The sequence below is a fragment of the Hyaena hyaena genome, unplaced genomic scaffold (genome assembly GCF_003009895.1).
Source record: "Hyaena hyaena isolate Hyena2069 unplaced genomic scaffold, ASM300989v1 scaffold_1769, whole genome shotgun sequence".
Taxonomy (NCBI): domain Eukaryota; kingdom Metazoa; phylum Chordata; class Mammalia; order Carnivora; family Hyaenidae; genus Hyaena; species Hyaena hyaena.
Genome location: NW_024082404.1, coordinates 125324 through 136238, shown reverse-complemented (window position 1 = coordinate 136238; position 10915 = coordinate 125324). Strand labels below are relative to the sequence as shown.

The 10915-nt window shown below is 37.1% G+C and overlaps 1 non-coding gene and 1 pseudogene across 1 annotated transcript; one reads left to right on the top strand and one right to left on the bottom strand.

Moving 5' to 3' along the window:
- Positions 1 to 285: 285 nt before the first annotated feature.
- Positions 286 to 3727, bottom strand: LOC120226597 (annotated as a pseudogene).
- Positions 3728 to 5905: 2178 nt separating this feature from the next.
- Positions 5906 to 6036, top strand: LOC120226599. Its single transcript, XR_005527061.1, has one exon. It is a non-coding gene; the product is annotated as a small nucleolar RNA SNORA51 (small nucleolar RNA).
- The last annotated feature ends 4879 nt before the right edge of the window (positions 6037 to 10915 follow it).

Genomic DNA, 10915 nt, shown 5'->3' with positions numbered 1-10915 from the left:
ATAAAATTACCCCCTCCAACTTAGTGGCTTAAAACAAGAATAACTACAATCTCACAGTTTCTGTGGATCAGCAATGTGGGAGCAGCACAGGTAGGTGGTTCTATCTGAGTTTCTCTTTTCTTTCTTCTTTTTTTTCCCCCAGAAAAGCCTAGATGAGATTACTGCCATTCAAATATTTCATAGAAACAGGAATGTAACAAGTTGGTCCAGGTAGTATGAAAGAGTGAAAACACTGAGGTTTGTACATGCAGCTCTATTTCATTCTGGAATGGGTGCTCCCCCACATCATGCAGAGCAGCTGCACTTGTCTGATGCATCCCTGCAGACGCAGCCCTGGGACACCTGGCACTGCCCACAGGGCAGCAGGGGCAGCAGCTTTTCTTGCAGGGAGTGCATGTGTCCCTGCATTTGCAGGAGCTGGTGCAGGAGCCCATGGGGGAGCAGGAACAGCTTGGGTCTATTTGGAGCCAAGGTGAGGGTGGAGGTCCAAGCAGGTGACCCGGGGAGTCACTGGCAGGGGCTGGAGGTGTGGTTAGAGTTATTCATAAGGATGTAGTCAAGAGGTTGGTTGGGGATACAATTATATAAAAGCTTGACTGGGGCTGCAGGATCTGTTTCTAAGATGGCTCACTCACATGGGTGTGGGACAGAGGCCCTAGTTCACTGTCACGTAGACCTTTCCAGAGAACTACTTGAGTGTCCTCATGATAGGACACCTAGCCTCATACTTAATGAAGGAGAGAGAGAGAGAGAATGAGAGAGAGAGAAGAGAAAACAAGGAAGAAACTACAATACTTTTAACTTAGCCTTGAAAGTCATATACTGTCACTTCTGCCATATCCTATTTGTCAGAAGCAAGTCACTGACACTCTAGACCACACTCTTGGGAAAGAGAATGAGGCTCTACCTTTTGAAAGGAGGACTATTAAAAAATCTGTGGACTTATTTTAAAGCTACCACAGGTTCTTAACTTGAACAAGTAGAGCAACTGCAGTAAGGGGTTGACATCACAATCCTCACTTATTTGTTTCGTCAAACAATAAGCTCCTTAACGAAATAACCTCTACTTCAAGTGTGCTTATGGAGTTTTTCATCTTTAATCATATTATTGAATCAAGGGCTTTCTTCCCTCTAAAATCAGCTGACTTCCTTGTATAAGAGCCAAGTAGGACAGAGAATAAAATTCTTTTAAGTTTCTATTTAAATTCCAGTTAAAATACATGTAATATTAATTCAGTTGTACAATACAGTCATTCAGTACTTGCATAAATCACCTGGTGCTAATCACAACAAGTGCTCTCCTTAATCCCCATCACCTATTTAACCTATCCCTCCCTCCCTCACCTCCCCTCTGGTAACCATCAGTTTGTTCACTACAGTTAAGAGTCTGCTTCTTGGTTTGTCTCTCTTCCCCCCACCCCCTTGGTCATCTGTTTTGTTTCTTAAATTCCACATATGAGTGAAATCATATGGTATTTATCATTCCCTGACTGACTTTATTTCACTGAGCATAATATTCAGAGAATAAAATACTTTCAAGTATTCTGACAATATGTTGACTACACAGCACTAGTGAAATCTGCAGAAAACAGAAAAAAATACAAAAAAATCCTTCATTAGTATTTTCATTGTTAATAATAATGTTGTTAACATGGATAATATTGTTGATAGTAACGTTACAAGTACATTATACAACAATAAGTAATTTTAAGAAACAAATGTTGAGCCTAAGAGAAAAAGAGACATTAAGTATAAAATCAGTTAAATATGAATGTATAATATTACATTTGAAATAGTAATGCCAGTATGGGGAAGCCTGGGTGGCTCAGTCAGTTAAGCATCCGACTTCGGTTCATGTCATGATCTTGCAGTTTGTGAGTTCTATCCCTGTGTTGGGCTCTGTGCTGACAGCTCAGAGCCTGCGGCCTGCTTCAGATGCTGTGTCTCCCTCTCCCTCTCTGTCCCTCCCCCACTCACTCTCTGTCCCTCAAAAATGAATAACTGTTAAAAAAAAAAACAAAAGAAATATCAGTATGAACTAATAATTTGTTTCTAAATATATGTATTTTACCGAAAATGCCTAAAAGCAATGATATCCCACAGCAATGAGCACATCTAGCACCCAGATTGTGGTCTCTAAATAGATTACCCCTTTACAGATAATAAAAGAAGAAACAAGCTATATAACACCACAAAAGTAAAATGAGCCAAATCCAGAATCTAGAAAATTCTTTAAACTCAGATTCTAAAACACCTAAGAAAACACAAAATAGAGGAAGGACTGTTATAGGTTAAAATACACTTAAGAGACACAACAAACAGATGTAATGTATAGACCTTGAAAGATCTTGATTCAAACAAAAACTTACTATAAAAACACATTTTTTAGATAATCTAGGAACTTTTAATATGGACTGGATATTAAATAGTATTAAGAAACTATTTATATTTATTACGTAGGATGATATTGTGGGTGTAAAAAAAGCCCTTATCTGTCAGAGATGCAGGCTCAAGTATTTATGAGTAAAATGGTATAATGCCTATGATTTCTTTAAAATGTTTCCATTATCAACAAAACATAAATCGAGTTCCAGCCTGTTGAGGGACTTAGGCTCTTTGCAGGGTAACAGAATATATAATCAAACTTTATAAGAGATTTCACTCCAGGTTACATGTGGAATGAATAATCATCATGTCTTAGGGATGCCTTTTTCAATACATGTGAACCCCAGTAACACTGTAAGCCAATCTCCAAGTCAACATCTCATATACACTATAGGACACTTCATCAAATAAAAGTTTTGTTAAAATCATGATAGCTTACATCAACTTGTCATGCCATTTCCTTCACCTATTAACAAAGTAAGCCTAATAAAGGAGACATCAAGGTTAGTCTGATGTGACTTGTTCTTAGTGATGCCTACAGATTCTCAAAGATCACTGCATTCTTATCTAAATGTCTCCCATGTGTCTAATAACTTGTTCCAGATTTTTTAAGGAATCACAATGAGCTGATCATTTGTAATTCTCAAATTCCACCTTTTCCACATTAAAAAAAGTATTTTTAATAGCTTTGAGTATAATTTACATGCCACACAATTCACCCATTTAAAAAACATAATTCAATGTTCTTAGTTTATTAAGAGAGTGTGTAACTACAACCACAATCTAATTTTAGAATATTTTAATTTCTCCTTAAAAATAAAAACCCTTAACCATGAATTGTACTCTCCATTCCCCACCTTCCTTTATTTTTTTATGTTTTTATTTATTTTTGAGAGAGGGAGAGACAGAGCACGAGCAGGGAAGGGGCAGAGAGGAAGACATATAATCCGAAGCAGGTCCCAGGCTCTGAAATGTCAGCACAGAGCTCAACACAAGGCTGAAACCTATGAACATGAGGTAATGACCTGAGCCGAAGTCAGACGCTTAACCGACTGAGCCACCCAGGCAAGCCCCCACCTTCCATTCCTAATCTTTTCTGTCTCTAAAGTTTTGACTACTGCAAATATTTCAAACAAATGGAATCATACAAGGTATTTTTAATGGCTTTAAACTTTTTAAAATATAGGGTACTGTCTCTTAGGATATCCCATCTTTTAGTATAAAAATTAATTCCTGTAACACAATATATTCAAGTTCCTTCAACTCTGGAATATTTAAGAAACTCACACTCTTCAGGTGCCTGATCCAGTATCAGGTTCCCAGGGCTTCCCTGGTCTGACATTTTTAGTCCTGTAACTAGTAATACATGGGAGCAATACCCAGAGTCTAGACCATTTCTCTGATCATCTTTGTCTCACATATGAGATTCCCCAAGGTTAGCCTAGATCTTCATCTGATGCTCATTCCATCCCTACTCCATCCTCAAAACAATATCCTGCCCTTTGATTTTTAAGGCTTTGGTTCTTCAGTCAGTCCAAAACGGACCTGGAATTTTGGAAATCTCTTTTGGACTGATTGAAGTAACTTTTTGTCTCCCTCCAGCTAAACAGAAGGGGAAGGGAACAGAGAAGACTTTACAGTACCCTTCTGGGTTTCAGCTTTTAATTCTCATCACCTTTCTCTAGACTTCTGCTTCCGTCTTGCCATTCTCTTTTCTCCTGCCATCAGTCAGGATACACCACGGTGCCAGAAGCACATCAGTCATAGGAACACAAAGGGTGGCAAGAGACAGGGAGACAGAAGTGAGTAACTAGATTCTGGAGTTAGAGGTGTGTGTCCTTGGTCCCTTTAACTTCACTGAGGGAGTAAGAGAAGGCTACATATCTGTAAAGGCCAGACAGGAGATAGCCAGTTCTAGCCTATGAGGCAGACATTGACTAAAGCCAAGTTATCAGATGAAACAAAGGAAAAACTGAGAAAGAAAGGAAGAAAAAGTGAAGTGCTCAGGGCTCACCTTGCCCAAAGTGGGAAAAGACTTTTGATGAGGGTAAGTTAGCCCTGTCAAGTTGGGAGAGCAGATGGGCCATGAGGAGAGGGAAGAAGTGTTTTGGCATGACATTTCTCTAATGGAGACCAGCTTTGAAGAGGAAGTAAAGGACAAAGAGAGGGCTCACAACACCATTACTTGTCTAAGCCTGCATTCTTGCGGCCATTAAATTCCCCTCCCCACCCAGCCTTCTCTACAATGTGGAGGGTGACCACCTACTAGTAAGTGATATATTATTAAAAGAAGGCAAAAGACCCTAAACTTTCCTGAAGTACTGTGTCATATTAGGAAGGGTTATGCTCTGTCTATGCCCATTACTCCCAGAAGCCTTCCCCAGCTCTATCTGTTAGGCATTTATTCTTGGAAGTAAGTAGAACATAACTTCCCGAGCTCAGCTGATTAGCTCCCTTTTCTACCCTAGGAGTTTGAACCCAGAGGCAACTTCCAATACCTGAGATAAAAAAACATAAATATTTTCAGCAAATGTCTCAGTCCTGTAATGTGGTGCTTGAACCCGAAAATATCTGGGAAGCTCAGAATATAAGTTTATTTCTGAAATAAACTGCACATGCTGGAATTGATCATCTTAATTAATATTACCATTATTGTAGCTACTATTAACCGATTTGTGTGGAACTATAGTATTTTGATATTTTAAACAGGGGTACATCTATGCTAGTATCTGCTGGCTAATCATTAAATCCAAGAGATTCATGTCTTACGTGGACCCTGAAAGTGACACTAATGTCCATAAAAATGTATGCCTCCTGTTGGGCCTGGACATCATCATGTAACACTCTGTAAGCAGAAAAGCTTCTGCTAAAACCAACAGTCTAAAGAAGTATATAAGCTTAAAAAATACTATGTGAGGGCATCTAGGTAGCTTAGTTGTATTAAACATTGGACACTTGATTTCACTCAGGTCATGGTCTTGTGGTTTGTGAGTTTGAGCCCCGCACTGGGCTCCACACTGACAGTAGAAACCTGCTTGGAATTCTCTCTCTCCTCTCTGTCCCTTCCCCACTCTCTCAAAAACAAATAAACTTAAAAAAATAAAAATAAAATTAAAAAATACTATGTGTACCCACAGGGTGCCTAGGTGGCTCAGCTGGTTGAGTCTGATTTTAGCTCAGGTTATGATTTCATGGCTTTTGAGTTGGAGCCCCACACTGGGCTCACTGCTGTCACCACAGAGCCCATTTCGGATTCTCTATTTTCCCTTCTCTCTGCCCCTCCCCCACTTTCACTCTCTCTCAAAAATAAATAAACATTAAAAAAAATACTATGTGTAACCAAAACACTACCCGTAGTTATCAAAAGTAACATGTAAAATAGCATCTACCATATTAGGCATATCTATCACAAAGTAAAATTTTATTACATATTCTGAATATCCATTAAAAGAATAAACAATAACTGAATCCCTATTGCTTGCTTCCTGAGATTTTTAGTATCTATAGAATGTAGTATTTGTGCCTCCTGGTGCTTACCACAGGCTGTGTTCTTACACTGACTGTTCAGAAAGAGGAGGCAGAGTAAATCCACCCATATACACCTCAGCCCAGGTGCTTTGCCTGGTCTGTACTGTGAATGGGGGGACATGGGAAAAAAGAATGTAGTATTTGATGCAAGCAAAAGCGTCACAATACCTTATAATGTCCATTTATCACAGCATCATGTAGGGGAGTGATCTGGTACATTCCTTTGATATTTACATCTGCTCCACCTTTTAATAGTTCACTTGCTGTCTGATAAAATCCTCCTACACAAGCTTCATGAAGTGCTGTCCAACCTATTATATGAAAAGGAAATGGTATTTGTTTATGTTTGGCATCTTAATGTTTTGTGCTTGCCCTTAAAAAAATATAAACTCTAAGTTGTTTCTTTAAAAATATTTTGATTATATGAGACAAGATAATCCCACCATGAAAATAAACTATTATTAGATGGATTCAATAAATCTGAAGGCCAAATCAAATTCCTACCTCCAACTTAGTTGTGAAAAAATATGAAAAAAAGTAAAATATTTGAAACTTCTCCTGTCCCCCTAAATAAAAAGGCTGTAAAGGAGTCATTGATAGCTTAAAGACAATGCTAGTTATAGGCTATTTTTCTGCAGAAAAGAGGGGGGGAAATGTTATTTCTAGCTCAAGGTACTTCCATTAAAGTAAACCAGCTGTGAGGATATGAATTTCTTTTCTCCTTATTTGTAAAAAGCTACTTACAGTAGTTCTAACACAAACTACTGTAAGAAAACCAGGCATACAGATAAGTACCTGTATGTGCTTAACAAGTACCTATGTGCCCTTGTTAGCCAGAGACAAGGTATAAGTTATATATATTCATTTCCAATAAATCGTATGATAGATCTAAGAACACCTAAAAGGGGCATGTTAAAAGTGTATTTAAAAAAAAAAGGGGGGGGTATTTCATTAACTCTTCCCAGAACCTCCTCCATAAGCCAGAGTTTCTCTGTCTCAGCACCAGCATTTTGGGCCAGATAATTCTTTGTTGTTCTGAGCATTCTATTAGATACGAGTAGCACCCCTCCATTTTGGTGGTAACAATCAAAAATGTTTCCATAAATAGCCAAATGTTCCCTAAAAGGCAGTATCACTCTAGTTAAGATCTATTGTCATAAGATGTTATAGAAGGAGTTTCTCCTATAGTATTAATTATAAAGCTTTGAGGAAAACATGAAGGGCAACAAAAAAGGTAAATATATAGTTAATAGACGATTTTTTCCTACAAATTTCCTTAAAATGCATGTGACTGTTTAAACTGAAAATTATAACATTTTATTTTAGTGTTATTAATGTATATAGATGTTATATACATATATATGGCATAAAAGATAAGGGAGATGTGTTCAATGCTCTCACATTTTACAGAAACATTAATATACTAACTCTGAAAAGAATGACACGTTAAAGATGTACATTGCAAGCTCCAGAGTAATCACTACAAAAAAATGCAAAGACACAGAAAGGAAAAAAAGGGTAATATGCACAAGAAATAATTAGCATAATTGCAGTCCTCACTCAATCCTACCTTTTATATTAAATTAAATTGACTAATCACTCCAACTAAAAAGATCATCAGAATGGATAAAAAAGCTATCTATAAGAAATATGTATGTATGCTGTCTATAAGAAATAAAATTTAAATATAAAGAGGTTGAAAATAAAAGGATGGAAAAACATATAGCAACTAGACAAAGAAACATAAGATCAGGCTAGGATGTCTATGTTAATATCATATAGAGTAGCTTCAAGACAAAAAATATTACTAGAAATAAAGAGAAGTATTTCATAATAATTAAAAGGTCAATTTATCAGAAGACATGACAATTTACAACTGTGTACATACCTGATCACAAAGCTTCAAAATACAAGAAGCAAAAATGGATGGAACCAAAGGGAGAAAGAGACAACCCTACAATCATAGTTGTTAATAGTTCAGTATCCTTTTTATGAAATGATAGATTAACTAGACAAAAGAATCCATAAAGCCAGACATGATCTGAACACTATCAAACATCTTCATCTAAGCAACATTTAGAGAACATTACATAAAACTGAGGAATAAACATTCAAATACACTAGAGATATTAACCAAGAAAGACTATATACTAAGAAGTAGACCAATTCTCAATAATTGTAAAAGAAAAAAATTCACAGAAAGTATATCCTTTGACCAAAAGTAATTAAATTAGAAATTAATACCAGAAAGATACTTGGACAATCCTCAAGTATTTGAAAATTTAACTACTTCTAATATAATCTTGAAGTAAAAGAAGTAACCATCCAAGAAATTAAAGTATTTCAATATAAATGATAATGAAAATACAATATATTAAAATCTGCTGGATGCAGCAAAAGCAGTATTTAGAGGCAAATTTAAAGCTTTAAATGCCTATAATAGGGAAAAAAGGTACAAAAATCTGTGACCTCATTTTCAACCATAATAGAAAAAGAACAAAATAAACCCAAAGTAAGTAGAATAAAAAAAAGCAGAAGTTAATAACATTTAATAAAGATAAATGTTTTTTATCTTTAAATTTTAAAGCCAGAAGTTAGTTTTTTTAAAAAAAGCAATAAAATTGATAATCGTCTAGCTTAAACTAGTTTAGGAAGAAAGGGGAAAACAGAAAAAGGAAAGAAGTCAGTGAGAAAGGAAGGGAGGAAGGAAGGAAGGAAGGAAATGAGCAATATCAGGAATGAAAGATAAATATCCCTAAACATCTGCAGATATTAATAGGGGAGTATTATAAATAACTTCATGCCAATAAATTCTATAACACAGGTGAAAAGGATAAATTCCTTGAAAAATAAAGCTTGCCAAAATAGACACAGGATGAAACAAAGTATGAATAGCTCACACCTATTAAAGAATTTTTATTTATTTTCAAAATCTTGCTACAAAAAAATTACAGGCTCAGATAGTTCCACTCATAAATTCTGTCAAACATTTAACCCCAATCTTTAAAAAAATATTTTTTAATGTTTATTTATTATTGAGAGACAGAGAGAGACAGAGCATGAGCATGGGAGGGGCAGAGAGAGGGGTAGACACAGAATCTGAAGCAGGCTCCAGGCTTGGCACTATCAGCACAAAGCCCAACGCGGGGTTCAAACTCCCAAACTGTGAAATCATGACCTGAGCTGAAGTCAGACGCTTAACTGATAGCCACCCAGGCACCCCTAACCCTAATCTTACACACACTCTTCCAGTAACTAGAAGAGAATGCTTCTTTTTTTTTTTTTTAATATTTATTTATTTTTGAGACAGAGAGTGTGAGCAGGGGAGGGGTGGAGAGAGAGGGAGACACAGAATCTGAAGCAGGTTCCAGGCTCTGAGCTGTCAGCACAGAGCCCAACATGGGACTCAAACTCACAAACCCTGAGATCATGACCTGAGCCAAAGTCGGATGCCCAACCAACTAAGCCACCCAGGCGCCCCAGAGAAGAGAATACTTCCTAACTCATTTTATGAGGTCTGCATAATGCTGATACCAAAACCAAAATCATTTCAAGAAAATTATGAATCAATGTCACTTATGAACATAGATACCAAAAAATCCTCACTGAAATATTAGCAAATCCTGATACCAAAACCAAACACAAGCATTACAACAACAACAAAAAATTACAGACCAATATTAGTCATGATCACAGATGCAAAAAACCTGAAAAAAAAACTGTATTAAATTGAATCTAGCAATATATAAAAGGATGATATATCATGACCAAATATTCATTCCTAAAAAAAATACTCAGCAAATTAGGAATGGATTCCTCAATATAATAAAGAGCAGTTACAAAATCCTACAGCTAACATCATGCTTACTGATGAAGTACTGAAGAGGCAAAACTATCCAAAAAAAAGTGAAAAATGAGAACAGTAATGGCTTCTAGAGTTGGGGTGGGGAGTTACTGGGAAGAGGCATGAAGGAACTTTCTAGGATGATGGTGGTATTCTATCTTGAAAGAGGTTTGGGTTACACAAGTGAATGAATATATACCTCTAATACCTCTAAAAAAATTGAATTCTAGTTAGAGATATTATTTCTTAGGTGTTTAGTGATAAAATGTACTAACTTTCTCTGAACTGCATCAACATAAAGATGGATGATGCGCAGATAGAGATTTATAGATGGATAGGCATGATAGATAGGCAGGGTCTCTGCCCTCTGGTTCCTGGCACAGAACTCCTAAACCCTTTTAAAGAGGGGTGCCAGGAGAATGTTCTGTTCTAAGATTTGGTCTCTCACCCCAGTTCCTCATACAGAACCCCCAAGACCTTTGTAATTTTCTGAGTGATAAAAGTGTCTGACACAAAGCTCCTAAGTCCCTTATTCCCTGGGTGACAAAAATATCTTTTGTTCTAGTGAGGCAACTTTTGGTGGGCTCCCAGGTTGGGTCTGGTCATAAGAAAGACCAAACCATGATCAGAAACTTGAAACTTTCAGGTTCACGGCCCCCCATCCCTGCCCTGCCTTCATGAAGAAGAATCCATGAAAACCCTAAAAACCTGGGGTTCAGAAAACTTTTTCAGGTTGGTGAACATAACTATGTGCTAAGAAGGTAACACACTCCAATTCCACAGGGAAAGAAGCTCCTGGGCTCAGGACCCTTCCAGACCTCACCCTATGTATCTTCATCTGGCTGTTTATCTGTGTCCTTTGTCATACCCTTTATTATAGTAATAAATAAACTTATATGGTAAACATAAGGAAGTGTTTCCCTGAGTTCTGTGAACTAGTGTAGAAAATAACTGAACCCAAGGAGGGGACTGTGGGAACCTCCAATTTGTAGCAAAGCCAAACAGAAATTGTGGGTAACCAAGAAGCCTACTACTTGTGACTGGCATCTGAAGTGGGGGAGGCTGGCTGAGCCCTTAACCTGTGGGAGCTATGCTAATATGGGTTAGTGTCAAAAATCAATTAAATTGCAGGACACTCAGCTGGTGCTGGAGAATTGC